The 15,958-nt window shown below is 42.6% G+C and overlaps 1 long non-coding RNA gene and 1 pseudogene across 1 annotated transcript in view; both read right to left on the bottom strand.

Moving 5' to 3' along the window:
• LOC137629118 (uncharacterized) overlaps positions 1–9,323 on the bottom strand; it is a 51,239-nt gene extending 41,916 nt beyond the window's left edge. The window contains exon 1 of the long non-coding RNA XR_011041450.1: positions 9,181–9,323. This is a non-coding gene — a long non-coding RNA (uncharacterized lncRNA). The remainder of the gene's footprint in view (positions 1–9,180) is intronic.
• LOC137629880 (5S ribosomal RNA) lies at positions 2,060–2,178 on the bottom strand (annotated as a pseudogene).
• Positions 9,324–15,958: the final 6,635 nt, after the last annotated feature.

A 15,958-nucleotide genomic window follows, 5' to 3' on the forward strand; every position in this document is an offset into this window, starting at 1 on the left:
CAGCTGTTGTGTAGCCACCACAGAGCGATAGAAAACGTATCGAGACTCCTGTGGGTCACGCCCTGCAGGAAGCGGGCTGCGAAGGTCATTAGACGCTTCCAGACTCCAGCTTGTAGCACCTGCGTCACAGAGTAGTATTACTCGAAGGCGAGGGACGTTGCGATGTATCCAACATCGTGCTGTAGGGCGACGTGACGGGGGAGGGTCTGGACACAGGTCGATATGAATGTCCTTGAGTCCGGGCTGAAGAGGTATACTGGTGACTCTTCCCCGTGTCCTCCTTGTGCTCCCAAATCGGCTGCAACTGAGGAAAAACTGCAGCTGTTCCCAAAGCTAACCTCTCGATTCCTTTACTGGCAAGAAAGAGAAGGTCTTGGGACATCAGATACAGAATGGAGACTCGAAATCTTGAAGGAATTGGACCGAAGGGCCGGGACCCCCAGATTCTGAGTCTAGCCAACAACTCAGGAGCGAACCTGGATGTTGCCTTCCCCTCTTCCTTAGAAAGGGCAGAGTCGTACGAGACCAAGAAGATTGCTTACACACTGGCCGTGGCCAGAGTGAGCAGAAGACCCAAGGCGGAATACAATCCGTGGCCTGTCGTAAAGGGTCTTGAGAAGATCTCTTAAGGGACTAAAAAGTCTGAGCCATGCTCCAAGTTGGAGGTCTTCCTCCGACTAGGGCAGAGACAATCGTAGCTTCGCATGAGGGAGGAAAGATCCAGCGGGCAGGAAAAAGTTATTCCTTTAAGCCTGAAGGTCAGGGAAAGGCTGAGCGATAGGCTTCATTGCCGAGAGCGGAAAGGAGTTTCCTCCCGCCGAAAGGCAATAAGACCGTTATTGCTGGAGAAGAGGCCTCAAGGGAAGAGGTATATCTCCCACGGCACCAACCACCGAAGACTCTTTACTTTGCCTGGAAGACCCCTGCGGATGACTATCGCAGATGACGCGACCTCTATACCGCGACTGTAGCGGGTTGTCTCTTCTTGAGGAGGAGGCGTAGTGTCTCCAGGCATGAAGCTGAAGCGACGCCCCGGTTCGGAAGTGATGTTGCAGTGTTGTTGTTTGAGTAGTCTGCGACGTGGGAGAAGCTCTCCCGGGAATTCAGTCAGGGGAAGCAGAGGGTCCAGAAACCGTTCTGCGCATAGTCCCAGTGGAGCTCTCCCATTGAAAGGTTGACAGACAACCTGGTCTTGTTGAGACCCATTGTCCACAGACAAAAAGGAGGGAAGACGCAGGCGTCGAAGTTGTCCCACCATCACCGGAATGCATCTTGCCAGAGTCTCGGGGTCTGAGACTGGGGGGAAGAACAGCGGAAGCTTGAGGTTCCAAGCTGTCGCGATCAGGTCCCCCAGACCAGGACTTGCTGGTTACTCAAGGTCAAAGACCCCCAGGTACACTCTCTCTACGAGGCTCTGCTCGGATAGTCGGAGAGAACATTCCTCTGCCTGGAATGAGAGAGCCGATGGTGGTATTGAGAGTATCTCAATCATCCCGGTATCTCTACTGCAATATGTGAAGGTGTGAAAATGCGTCCCCTGCTGGTTAGAACACGCCAGAATCATGAAGTCGACGCGCACGGAGCAACTTGGCAGGAGCTGTAGGATCTGTAGAGGGGCCAGATTACGGCCCCTAAGCCTGCCTGAGTGATGGAGAGGTATCCTTCAGGTCTTGACCATAGGTCTGGACCGGAACATCCCCCCCCCCCCCCCCTTTCCTTTGATGAGTCCGAGAACAGCATAAAAAATATGGGGAAAGGACGAGAATATCCACTACCATCAAGAGGTTCCATAGGTCAACACCCATTGCAGGTCTAATCGTTCAACTGGTCCCATAGGGGCCAAGAAGTCCAGTTAAACGTTGCCTGAAACCACAAGAACTTGGACCGCCCCACATGGAACTTATCCTGAGGCGACCGTTCGGACTATAGACGGGTCAATGAGGAAAGAAGAACTAGGAAACGTTCCAAGGTAGGGCTGAAAGCTCTGCTTGGCTGAGAACAGGTACTGCAACTCTCCTCAGTCTTGCCATAGTCAACTGAACGGAAGGCTCGGAGGATGTGGCAACAGAATCTGGCGTCCCCAGGTGGTCACCCATCCAAGTACCGACCAGAACCGACGTTGCTTAACCTCGCTGGACGGACGAGAAGCGGGATTTCCAACGTGGTAAGGCCATTGACTCAATATCATGGCCAGATACTCCGGATGTTGAGGCAGAAGAAGAGAAGGCTCCAAGCAAAATACCATGAACCCACACTCATGGTAAGCATCCGGAAGCTAGTCCCGGCGCTGAAGAAGGTCGAACCCGAGCCTACCGGAGTTGACTAGCCCTCCAAAAAGCAAAGGAGGCGGAAGCCTGCACCTGAGCGGCCATGAGGAAAGCAGGGAGAGTTCTCTGGGGAAAAAAACCTGCTATGCCACGGTGGGATAGCCATACTGCATCATAGCAGGAATACTTGCAGTCTAGGCTGAATTCCACGAGCTCCCTGGAAGATGGATGGAATGGAAACTGAAAGTACCCGTCCTTCCGATCCAGGGTTTAAGGAGTCCTGTCGCCTCGTTACCAGTCTGATCGATTCTGCTGTTCTACGCTGGCCGAAGTTTGTTCGACAAACTTGATCAGAGCTGAGAGGTCGACTACGGAACTCCCCTCTCAGATCCTTCCTTACAAGAAAGGATCGACTGAAGAGGCCGGGGGTGAAGCCGTCGATGATCCTATGGAGGACCTTCGCCTAAGGTATGGATCATTCTGCCCTACCGGGCAACTCTTGCCGAGGCTATGGCATAGAGGTTCAGAGACACTGAATTCGCTGACAGAGACGGCAGGCGCGATATCCTTGGATGATCACAGAGATCGTGCGGGAATGGGCATCGGGAAGCTGTCATCCGGATGAGTAACCTTAAGCATCCTTCCAGCGAAAAACCTGCAATCCTAGAGTTCGAGAACTCCGCCGCTCCTTTTAGGACTATGCCCCCCCGGGGGAGCCTCCCGTGCCATCTGTTCCTGACAGGAGGAAACTGCAATTGGACACCTTGTCTCGGTTGTCGTAGCCGATAACTTAGGCCGACGTGGTTGAAAGAAAAAGGCGCTGGAGCCCTGCAGAGACTGGAAGAAAGCGCCTTGGAGGAGTGAGAACGGAAGTCGATTTCCTCCGCACAGCCGCTGTCTAAGTCTCTGTCCTTGGGCACAAACAAACTCTTCTCAAGGATAGAAGGGTGTCTGAGGTTGTCGACCTCCACAGATGAGACACCCGAAGGAAGCCCTCAGTCAGCGCGTCCAGATGGTACAACATCGAGCTTGTCCGCAAGTTAGATACTTAACGACGAAAGGCCAAGGTGCCTGAGCCCGAGAGGAGGAAAGTACCCATGATCTTCCTGTAGCTTCCTTGAACCAAACCTCGGGCCGTAACCGAGGAGGGAAAGGACCTGGTAAGCCCCCAGAGGAAGGGGTAAGCAGTCAGCCCTTGGCCGATGGAGAAATCTCGAACGAAAAGCCCCCCGCCAAAAATCCTTCCAGGGAATGACAGGGAAGGGCTAACCCAGGTTCTGGAAAGAGGAGTGTTGCTCAAACCACCCTGAAGTTTCTTCCTATTCTTGCAAGTGCCATGCTCTGCGTTTACGGGGTGAGGCCGTGTTCTGGAAATACGCTCCAGAAGAACTCGCCAGGCTGGCCATGCTGCGAAAACCCCAATGGGAATCGTGGTCGCAATCGCCCTGGAGCTCGCGCAATGGTAATTCAAAGATTTGCGCGTGGGCGAACGTGGAAGCGCCCATGCGCGGTCACGCAGGAACGCAAACGAAGGTGAGCGAAGGAGCGCAGAAGGAGGGTGAGCGTGGTAGGAAGGGCGAGAGCTGGTGGTCGGCGAGCGATAACCCATAGACGAGCAATGGATACTGCAAGAATTAAGCCGACGTTCGTGCGAAGAAACACTGTAGGTTCGAGCGATGGAACACCGTTGGTTCGCACGACGGAACACCGTCGGTTCGCACGACGGAACACCGTCGGTTCGCACGACGGAACACCGTCGGTTCGCACGACGAAACACCGTCGGTTCGCGCGACGGAACACCGTAGGTTCACGCGACAGAACACCGTCCGTCCGAGCGATGGAATACCGTTGGTTTGCGCGCGGGCGAACATTGGAGAGCATGTGCGCGGACGCGCATGAGCGTAGACGTGCAGGCACGTGGGCGTGTGGGCGCGCAGGCGAATGATCGCGTGGGCGCGCAGGCGAGCGGGCGCGCGGGCGCGCAGGCGAACAGTGGCGCGGGCGAATGGTCGTGCGGGCGCGCAGGCGAGCGGTCGCGAGAGTGGGCAGGTGAATGAGCGCGAGTCCGAGGCGGCGAACGCAAGCGTTAGCGCGATGGCGAGGAAACGCGTGGGCGAGGAAGACCGCTGGCGAAGTGGATCAACAGGCGATCGGTGGGGAACGCTGACGCACAGGTTGGCGATGGCGCGTTGTGGCATGTCGACGCGTTGGCGAGCGATGGCGAGCAGCATGCGCAGGTGAGCGATCGCGCGATGGCGAGCAGCATGCGCAGGTGAGCGATCGCGCGATGGCGAGCAGCATGCGCAGGTGAGCGATAGCGCAATGGCGAGCAGCATGCGCAGGTGAGCGATCGCGCGATGGCGAGCAGCATGCGCAGGTGAGCGATCGCGCGATGGCAAGCGATGACGAGCAGCATGCACAGGTGGGCGATCGCGCGATGGCGAGCAGCAGCATGCGCAGGTGGGCGATCGCGCGATGGCGAGCAGCATGCGCAGGTGGGCGATCGCGCGATGGCGAGCAGCATGCGCAGGTGGGCAATCGCGCAATGGTGAGCTAGTAGCTGGCGAACCATGTTCCTTCAGAAGCGTTGGAGAACGTTGGCGCGCCGGCTGTAACACATGCGGGCGATCCGGAGATCGCCGAGAGACAGGTGATCGCTGACGTGTAGAACGCTGTTGAATAGGCTATACTAAAATCGCCTGTGCGCGCTGGCGAGCAGGTGATCGCTGGCGAGCTGATGATCGCTGACGAGCAGAAGGCAAAGCGTGGAAGCCTGCGCATAGAAGAAGAGTCCTTGACCCAGACCTGAACCGAAGTTCTAGATCGCGAGGGCGAACGTGGGCGCGTAACAGGAACCAAAAGGAACAGCAGGGATGATCATCATGAGAGCGCTGACGAACAGGAGAGCGCTGGCGAACAGGAGAGCGCTAGGGATCAGGAAGCGCTGATGAGCAGGAGAAGGAGAGAACACAGCAGAAGGCCCGCAGGGGAACCCTGAGACGCAAGGGAAGAACCCCCGTGAGAGGCAACCCTTTGCCCCGAAGGGAACGTTGTCCGTCGGGAGACAGATGTCCATCAGAAGACAGTTGCCTGTCCGCCGGGAGACTGATGTCCGTTGGAAGACCGTTGTCCGTCGGGAAGACCGTTGCCCGTCGGAAGACGAGATCAGACTGCTGTCCATCTGCACCAAGGTGGAAGATCAAGAAGAAGGAGTTGAAGGCTGCAAACGGAGATTCAAAAAGGCGCCTCTTAGCACCCTTATAGGGAGATGAGAGGCCCTTACGACGAAGTGGACGGTGGGCCTTACGGCGAAGGAGGCCAACAGCAACAGCAGCAGAAGAATCCTCTGAAGAGGAGTCTCTATGAGTGTACTCTCTCGCAAACGAAAGAGAAACACTTCGTAGAAGAGACTGGTCAGCCAGTGACCTAAAAGGAGCAATACTCCGAAGAGGGGCTCCTGCAGTTGCCCAGCCCCTTGAGCGAATCTGCAGGTGTGACCGCTCAGCACCAAGAGCATAGTCGCACGAAAAAAAGGCAAGAGAAGAACCCCCAAAGAGGGGAAAAACTCAAGCCTGGACAGGAAAACCTTCCCTCGGAAGGAAAGTTACCCGCCCAAGGAGGCAAGCCTCCTGAGAGTTCTAAAATGAACTGGAGAGCTGTCCGTCGTCACGGGAGTACTTCCAGTAGAAGGAGACATGCCCCTGACGAAAATACAAGGGGGGAGGCAGCAACAGCCGAATCCCCAGGCCTCAACAAGACAGCTCACACCGTTGCCATATTACAGAAACGAACTAGATCGGTAACTGTAAAAAAATAAAACAAAAATCATTAGTACACATTCATTCCCCCGGGAAGGCTCCGAAGAGGAATCCCAAGGGAAAGGAAACAAGAATTACACAACAGGCACGTGCCCTCACAACCACTTACACTCACGGAAGGAGAGCTGTAACCAAAACAGAATTATAACAATTATAATTATGAAACTATGTAATTATGTAATTAAAAAAAAAAATGAATGAACACTAAAGAAAGAACGAAAACCCCGAAAGGAATCGTTCTACAAGCTGAAAAATTAACAACTACAATTAGATTCATAAACTAATTGAGACAAACGTATGGCGTAGCAACCCCCCCACACGGAAAGGAAGCTACAAGGGCGTAGTAACACGTAGTAAAAGGGTGAACGACCTCAAGAGAGAGAGAGAGAGAGAAAGACCGAAGTCAAACTCGATCGCCACCCATAAAATTACGCCGTGGTGGCCTAACTGCCGAGGACTCCACGTAGATATCGTGCACTACACACACAACTCTGAAAAGGAAACTTACTGATTTCTATACTCAAATATATATACAAAAATGAAAACATGTTTACATATATATTGAGTAAAAGAAAAGTAAGCGATTAAGTAAAGACAAAACAAACAATGGCTGCCAAGAGAGGACCAAGACAGAGACGTCTGTCACAGTCTGAGCCAAAATTGAAAGTGAGCATTCATCTGTGTGAGGGGGGGGAGGGGTAGCTAGCTACCACTCCCCTACCCCCCCCCCCCGCTAACTAGCGCGGGGTTAATACACCCTCGTTAAATTCTAATGGCTCGCCATTTCAGCTGCGCTAAAAGGTAAACCCAATGTAAATAGCGTGGTTTGTATTTCGGTTACGGAGCAATTTCATATTAAACTAGGCTGGGTAGTCATCCCACTGACTCAGAAACTAGTTTTCTAGCATTAATCATACATTTTATATTATTGTCCATCCCTGTATTCTATAAAACATGAATATTGGGATAAACACTTACACAAAATAAATTTTTTCATATATTAAGGTTAATAAACTTATGGCCTATGACCATTTAGGTACAGTAGTACCTTGGCTTACAAGTTTTTTAGTTATGGGAGAAAGCTCGTGTAAGGAGGAGGAAGAGGTGAGGGTTACTGTTTAGAATATGATTCTCCATCCATGAGTAGATCTGACAAAATATGGTGAGTTTTCTCTTTTGAACAAAGTTCTCTATCACAAACTGAATCACTTAATTCTCCCTTTATTAACACTTGGTAGTCTTTTATTTTACAATAACATTATTTACACAAAGAACCAGTGGCCATACCATCTCAGATGTGACATTCTTATAACCTCTGTAATCTTTACTATGCCTGCTATTTTCCTTATTTCATCATTTTCCAATCTTTCAAGCACCGATGCTCCCATAATCCCGATCAACATTCTCACTTTTCTCTCAAGCTTTGATCGCTCTTTTTGTCTTGGAGCCCGCAATTCCCATTTATCAATGATGACCTTGCTACTGTGCTTGATTGGCCTTTTACTATCACATACAACTCCGGCTACCTCCCTCCGCTATCCCCAACCCGTCTAATTTTTTCCTATTCTCAACTTCAGCCTCACATCCTCCCTCCTGACATGTAGTAGATCCCAAGTATCTACCCCAAGTTGTTCTAGCCTCTACTTTCATGTATGGCTACTCTGTCCCTACATTCCTTACTGTTCATCAAAACCTCAGTCTCATCCATATCTACCCTCAAGCCACTACTCTCCAAAGACTCCTGTCACTCTTCTCTGCAAGTCTTCCTCATTTTCAGCATTAATCGCCAAGTCATCTGTATATACCAACTCCCACAACTCTTTATTCCCGATCTCTTCATTTAACACATCCTAGACTAGCAGAAATAAAAACAGGCTTAATGCTGATCCATGAAGCAATTCAACACTAACTTTAAAGGTTTCTGTTTCCCAAACAGCTGTTATTAATTCATTTCTTGTTATTATTATTATTATTATTATTATTATTTTTATATTATATTATATATTATATATCATATTATATACTATATTACATTATATCATTAGTATCATTATTATTATTATAATAGTAATTACTAGCCAAGTCTTGTTAATAATTGTCCACAAGAAAATGTCGACACAGCACAGAATTTCTGCTCGCAAACCAATACAATACTTGCAACCCAATTAAAATTTGTATGCTCATATTCAAAGTTACTTGTTCTACAAGGTACCATTGTAAAGCTTGGTCTAAATTTTTCAATATATTTGCTTGCTGTAAGTTTCTCAACATATACATATGTAGGGGTAGATTTAAGTGAAGTGCCTGACTGAAATATGTAACCTTGGTTTAAGAGTTTTCATGAGTCGTAAGTGAGGTTAGGGAAGGAAGGCGAGATGTAGGCCTTGGTAAATACGTAAGGACGACATGGCCCGTAAGTTAGGTTAGGTGGGTATGGATATGCTAGACACTTTCACTAAATTTAATCGTTCTGTGTTTGCCCTCCACTAAAAGTCTTGCGTCATTGTATGAGAGGTCTGGGAAGGGAGAGCCCCAGTAAGTAAGGAAGACCCGACCCCTAGGTTAAGTTAGGGGGGTGTGGTTAGGTTAAATGCTAACCTTATTTGCCTTACTTTTTGTAGTCCTCACCCAAAACACCCTAACTTCCAACTGTGGAACCCCCTTATCAACTTTAGGGTTTCCTGTATCTCTCAACTACTTATTCCGTTAGAAATAAAGGTGATTTTTAATCAAAATCCACTATATAGGCTACGAAAAATAGATTTTCATACCGGAATAAGGTATTGGTTGAAACTATAATTTTACTGAAATTATAACTGGAACCTGTCACCTTTAACCTTTCAAATCAATTCCCAGGTTGAAATGATTTATCCATAATGGCTTAACTTGATTTTGGCATAGCCCAGGCTCAACATCACTATGGATATGCGAAGGAAACGTGTTTCTCTATAGGAAAAAGTTACTTTTTAGTAGGAAAATTTTCCCAGTCTGTAACTAAAATAAAACCTATTTGACTTTATCAAACAACTACTTCCCTGTACCCTGACACATTTTCTAAATTCCTAAAAAGATAATCGTCATTTTCAATTCCTTACCATAGATGAGCTATTGTTGACATAATTGTTGTGACAACAGATACTTGTAAACTACTCTCTAAATTTGGAAACATCTGCTGTGTGGCTGCTGGCTCAAGGTCGCCATGGACTCTATTATTAATAATAGAGTCAATAGTTCAACTTCAAGCTACAACAACTGTAACCAAGCGAGCACTTATGATTTACCAACAACAATTCTTCTTCTTCTTCTTTTTCTTCTTCTTCTTCTTCTTCTTCTTCTTCTTAATTGCTAAGCTACAACCCTAGTTAGAAAAGCAGGATGCTATAAGCCCAGGGGCTCCAACAAGGAAAATAGCCCAGTGAGGAAAGGAAACAAGGAAAAATAAAATATTCTAAGAATAGTAACATTAGAATAAATATTTCCTATTATTATTATTATTATTATTATTATTAGCCAAGCTACAACCCTAGTTGGAAAAGCAAGATGCTATAAGCCCAAGGGCTCCAATAAGGAAAAATAGCCCGGTGAGGAAAGGAAACAAGGAAATAAATAAATGATGGTAACAGAATAACAATAAATCATTCTAAAAACAGTAATAACGTCAAAATAGATATGTCATATATAAACTATAAACAACGTCGAAAACAGATATGTCATATATAAACTATAAAAAGACTCATGTCAGCCTGGTCAGCATGAAAAAATTTGCTCCAACTTTGAATTTTTTTGAAGTTCTACTGATTCAACTACCCGATTTGGAAGATCATTCCACAACTTGGTAACAGCTGGAATAAAACTTCTAGAATACTGTGTAGTATTGAGCCTCATGGTGGAGAAGGCCTGGCTATTAGAATTGACTGCCTGCCTAGTATTACGAACAGGACAAAATTGTCCAGGGAGATCTGATTGTAAAGGATGGTCAGAGTTATGAAAAATCTTATGCAACATGCATAATGAACTAATTGAACGACGGTGCCAAAGATTAATATCTAGATCAGGAATAAGAAATTTAATAGACCGTAAGTATCTGTCCAACAAATTAAGATGAGAATCAGCAGCTGAAGACCAGACAGGAGAACAATACTCAAAACAAGGTAGAATGAAAGAATTAAAACACTTCTTCAGAAAAGATTGATCACCGAAAATCTTAAAAGTCTCAATAAGCCAATTTTTCGTGCAATTGAAGAAGACACAGACCTAATGTGTTTCTCAAAAGTAAATTTGCTGTCGAGAATCACACCTAAAACGTTAAGTCATACAAATTTAAAGAAACATTATCAATACTGAGATCCAGATGTTGAGGAGCCACCGTCCTTGACCTACTTACAATCATACTTTGAGTTTTGTTAGGATTCAACTTCATACCCCATAATTTGCACCATGTACTAATTTTAGCTAAATCTCTATTAAGGGATTCACCAACCCTAGATCTACATTCAGGGGATGAATTGATGCAAAGAGAGTAGCATCATCTGCATATGCAGCAAGCTTGTTTTCTAGGCCAAACCACATATCATGTGTATATAGTATGAAAAGTAATGGGCCAAGAACACTACCCTGTGGAACACCGGATATCACAATCCTATACTCACTATGGTGCCCACCAACAGCAACTATTTGAGATCTATTACTTAAAAAACCAATAATAATGCTAAGAAACGACCCACCCACTCCCAACTGTTTCAGTTTGAAAGAAGGGCCTCATGATTAACACGGTCAAAGGCAGCACTAAAATCAAGGCCAAACATACGAACTTCCTGACCACAATCAAGGGATTTCTGTACAGCATTGGAGATTGTAAGAAGGGCATCACATGCTCCAAGGCCTTTACGAAAACCAAATTGCAAACTAGGGAATAGATGATTACCTTCAGCAAACCTATTAAGACGTTTTGCCAGAAGACGTTCAAAAACTTTAGATGATATGGGAGTTATGGAAATTGGGCGGTAATACGTGGGACTTGAGCTACCACAAACACATTTACATAGAGGAGTAACATTACCAATTCTCCAACAAGTGCTAAAAGCTCCTCTTCTTGCTAACTAGCGCAAAATAACAAATAATTTTGGAGCTAAGAAATATGCTGTATTTATAAAAATTAAAGGAAAAATACCATTTTGGTCTACACCTCCATAAGCATCAAGGTCCATCAACAGAGCTTTAATTTCACGAGATCGAAAAGCTAAACTAGTTAGTTTAGCCTCAGAAAAACAGGAATGAGGAAGTTCAAGTTTTTCATTACTCCGTTTACTGTCAAAAACATCAGCCAAAAGGGTTGCCTTTTCCTTTGGACAGTGAGTGACTGAGCCATCTGGTTTAAGTAAAGGAGGAACTGTTGCATCAACACCAAAGAGTGCAAATATAAGGATAGACCATCATTTATGTTCTTGAGTTGTACCAGAAATTTTAACAAAACAAGAGAAAGAGAAATTAGATAGAATAGTGTGCCAGAGTGTACACTCAAGCTAGAGAACTCTAGCCCAAGACTGTGGAAGACCATGTTACAGAGGCTATGGCACGTAGAAGTCAATTGTTTTTCGGTTACCAAATTCTCAAATATATTTTCAAGGGTGACTCACGAGAAATGAGACTGGTCACAAATCACCAATCTTTCCTCACATGATGTGATTATAATGTTTAATTTTCATTTCCATAATTTCCCTTGAAGTTCCCCTTCATATGATTGATTGTATTTAGGCAGATGGACTATATTCGGAACGTTTCATAAAAGTAAATGTTGAAGATGAAATTCCAGTAAAAAAAAAATAATTATTAAGAATCGGGACTGGCTATTGATGAACTAATGAGCGCTTACGCAGCTTATTTCCAAAGATGATTAGTAATGATTGAAACTTCTTTAACCACGGAATTATTGATGAATAAGGCTAGTAAATATAGATATTAGTTTTTATACTTGTTTCACCTTACATATGCAATCTTGTGACAATGCAGTATCTGCCAATATCAAAGTGCCCACCCAGGAACTGCCCTACCTTTGGTTGGAGTTCGAATCTAAAGAAGGTTACCTCTCCATTCTTTTATGAATAATGATCAATTGTCGAAGCGATAAATATTAATTTGTTATCATCATTATATAGTTCTGAAATGGGAAATATCTTTAAATTTCATACGAGTTAGTTTTCAACGTTTAACTGTCTTATTCAAATATAGTCTGATATGAATATATAGGCCAATCACTAACACTCGTGATTTTAACCAATGTAAAAAGAAGCATTTGTCATAAATGAATTTCCAGTGGATATACATTCCCAAAGGTAGAATCCGATATTAACTGCCACTGTGGTTGGTATTTACATACATACATACATATACCAAAGGCACCTCCCCCAATTTTGGGGGGTAGCCGACATCAACAATGAAACAAAACAAAAAGGGGACCTCTACTCTCTACTCTCTATTTACATAGTCTGACATATATTAACAAAATTATATGGAGAGTATGCTGACACGTGAGAGGTACTGCTTTATAAAATCAGACCAGAGAAATATAGATTCCACCAAGTTCACAAATGTATACAAGGGATCTCAAGATAAACTAATGTCTTTAGAGTAAGGATGTAAAGAAAAAAAAGACTAAGTAAATAAGATTAGAATTAGTACATGGTACGTTAACTGTTCAGAAAATGACTAGTTAAAATTCAAAGTATGATTAATCTTAGGAAATTTAAGAAATTATGATATTTATTCTCGTAGCCCTTCAATATCTTGGTAACTTAAATGAATAGCATTATGGTAGCCATTAGAAAAAGAAAAAAAAAAACTAGAATTCATCACTTTATTCCAATCTTAGAATATCCATTCTCACAGATGCAACAACCCTTGAATTAAAAACTATTTTAGTTAAATGATAACATAATTATGAATTGAAAATAATAATTAGCCTGAGGAATGGAACAGGTGATGGGCATGTCCAGCCACAGGGATTTGATCCCCACCTCACGGTGTGCCCTGTTTTTCTTGATTTGACACCCTGTTTATTGGCATCTTTCATATGACTGTTCACCTGTTTCTTTCAAAGTTAAAATCATCCTCAAATCAGAAAAAAATATGACATTGTTCTACAATCATACTCAAACCAGGAAAAAATGTGACATTGTTCTACAATCATGCTCAAATCAGAAAAAAAATTATGACATTGTTCTACAATCATGCTCAAATCTGAAAAAAAGGTGACATAGTTCTACAATCATGCTCAAATCTGAAAAAAAATATGTGACATTGTTCTGCAATCATGCTCAAATTTCAAGAAAAGGTGACATTGTTCTACAATCATGCTCAAATCTGAAAAAAAATGTGACATTGTTCTACAATCATGCTCAAATAAGTAAAAAATTTGACATTGTTCTACAATCATGCTCAAATCTCAAAAAATGTGACATTATTCTACAATCATGCTCAAATCAGTAAAAAATGTGACATTGTTCTACAATCATGCTCAAATCAGTAAAAAATGTGACATTGTTCTACAATCATGCTCAAATCAGTAAAAAATGTGACATTGTTCTACAATCATGCTCAAATCAGTAAAAAATGTGACATTGTTCTACAATCATGCTCAAATCAGGAAAAAGTGACATCGTTCAAGTTCGATCAATGACAAGGCAATGTGCATCGTTGTTCAATTCTACAAGTTTTATAATGCCAATGCAAATAAGAAATTTACTAAAACATACCATTAAACAAACAATGTAATCACATGCAGCTTTGGTTAATTTTTGATATACTATTATGTAAATGATTTCAGCGTAGTCCACTTTTGAGGACTCAAGCCAAGCGCATCATTCGAGGGTACATGGTCGATGGTGGACTACTGTTAACTTGGATAAATGAAGCTAGTGTGAAAAAGGTTGGATAACAAGATATAAGAAATGAAACAAGAAGATTGGACTTCCATTTTGAAAATAAAACATTTAATATAGATGATTTATGGTAGATTTCACTTCTATGGACCATGTATGTAAACAAAAGTGAGTAAATATAAAGTAGTGCCAACTAAAGTACAAGAGATATTTTTATAACTAGACGATTCAAAGATAAATCTAATCTTTATAATTGATCATGCAGAGCTTGTTTAACACAAGTACTTTCATCAGATTCGGTAATACCTATAAAACTTCATTTATTATTAAGATACTTAATGGTAGGCTAGCCTTATTATTTTCATAAAACACAAGACCATGAAAGTAACTAGTATCAACCGGTAATGGTATGAAATACAACATTAAAAAAAAGTAACAGCAGTATTAGTTCTGTTTTCAAATACTGCATGCATATAAAATGCAATAAAAATGTCTTACCTAGAACAATGTCCTTTTTACACAGTCTTTAGACAAGTTAGCACTAAGATCTCATTGTTGAGAGTATCAGGGAACTCCAAGTCGTTAACTTTTAACAATTTCACTATTGAAAAAGAATCATTCTTCATAATTCTAGGATTCACATTTTTGTATATATCTTATGTTTTATCAACCTTTTACTTGAGACATGGGAGTAAAAAATGATAACATAATGCTCCCCTTTTTTATTTGTAATATATCTTTATTAAGAAACGGACAACGATATATATGAAGGGCGAATGGTTCTTGACTTATGATGGTTATAGAAAACGGGAAGATTGTTTATAAATTTCATTTGTTTGTAAATAGATTGAGATATGAAGACCCGAAACCATGGATCACAAATAGCTTAGAAATTGCTATTCCATAGTTGAAAACGAAATTGGTAATAATCTAGCCTGAAATCGGACGAATATCCCAATGACTTTTGTTAACTACCACTGCCAGAGACTGATTTAACTAAAGCGTATGCATCGATAGAGTACAAAATAGCCTAAATCCAACATCTTAATCCAAATGTAAAAGAATTACTTTCTTATACGAGAAAGTCTAATGCTTTACTATTTCGCGTTAAAGTCAGGACTAGATAGAAACAGTTAGTGGGTACCTTATTAGTTTTATGAAATAGACTAGGATTTAGAACTATGCGTTTAAGAATTTCTTTTCCACATGGCACTGTGTAACTGTTTATTGAGTTGTTGAGAAAAATTACTTTCAAATTTATAGAAGATACATTAGAAATCATATAAACTCTAAAATAGTAAAGAATTTGTAATAATTAACTAGCATGCATTTGAATTTATCCATTTCCCCCCCCCCCCCCCCAAATCAAATCTTTTAGGGAGGAAAACTATATTTAACCATAGATTTCATTTTCTATAACAAGAAGATCATCAAAGAAAACGACTTCTATGGTATACTATTTTATATGAACTGATCTATTCCATTGCTTACTATAATAATTTTGTTGCATGCGGATACCAGTCAGATTTGCTGTTATTAAAATATGTGAATTTAGCGTATTGATGATGTTGATAACATTCATTTGACAACATATTAGCATAAACTTTTATTGATTTAATGGAAAATCGTCAAATCACTACGCCATATGAAAAGTTAAGTTATCGGTTCAAGTTTCAATTCATAAACAGATGAAGTGAGAAACGGAAGGTAATTCAAAATGACAGTGATAATTAATTCTTGACGAAAATATGAATAATAAATTAGTGAAAAATGAACATCACAAACCAGATGGATTTTATTTTGGCTAAATAATATCAGATGCAGATTCAAAATTTTTGACACAGCATACGTTTTGTTAAGGGAATTACAAAAGGATATAAGGCCTTTCCAGCATCAAAATTGTTTGTCAATTATATGTACTCTCAGAATATTTTCCTTTAGAATAAACAGGTAACATTTTTCTTGTTTTAAATGCTAAAACTGATTCACGACACTT

This window comes from Palaemon carinicauda, chromosome 37 (assembly GCF_036898095.1).
Source record: "Palaemon carinicauda isolate YSFRI2023 chromosome 37, ASM3689809v2, whole genome shotgun sequence".
Classification (NCBI taxonomy): Eukaryota; Metazoa; Arthropoda; class Malacostraca; order Decapoda; family Palaemonidae; genus Palaemon; species Palaemon carinicauda.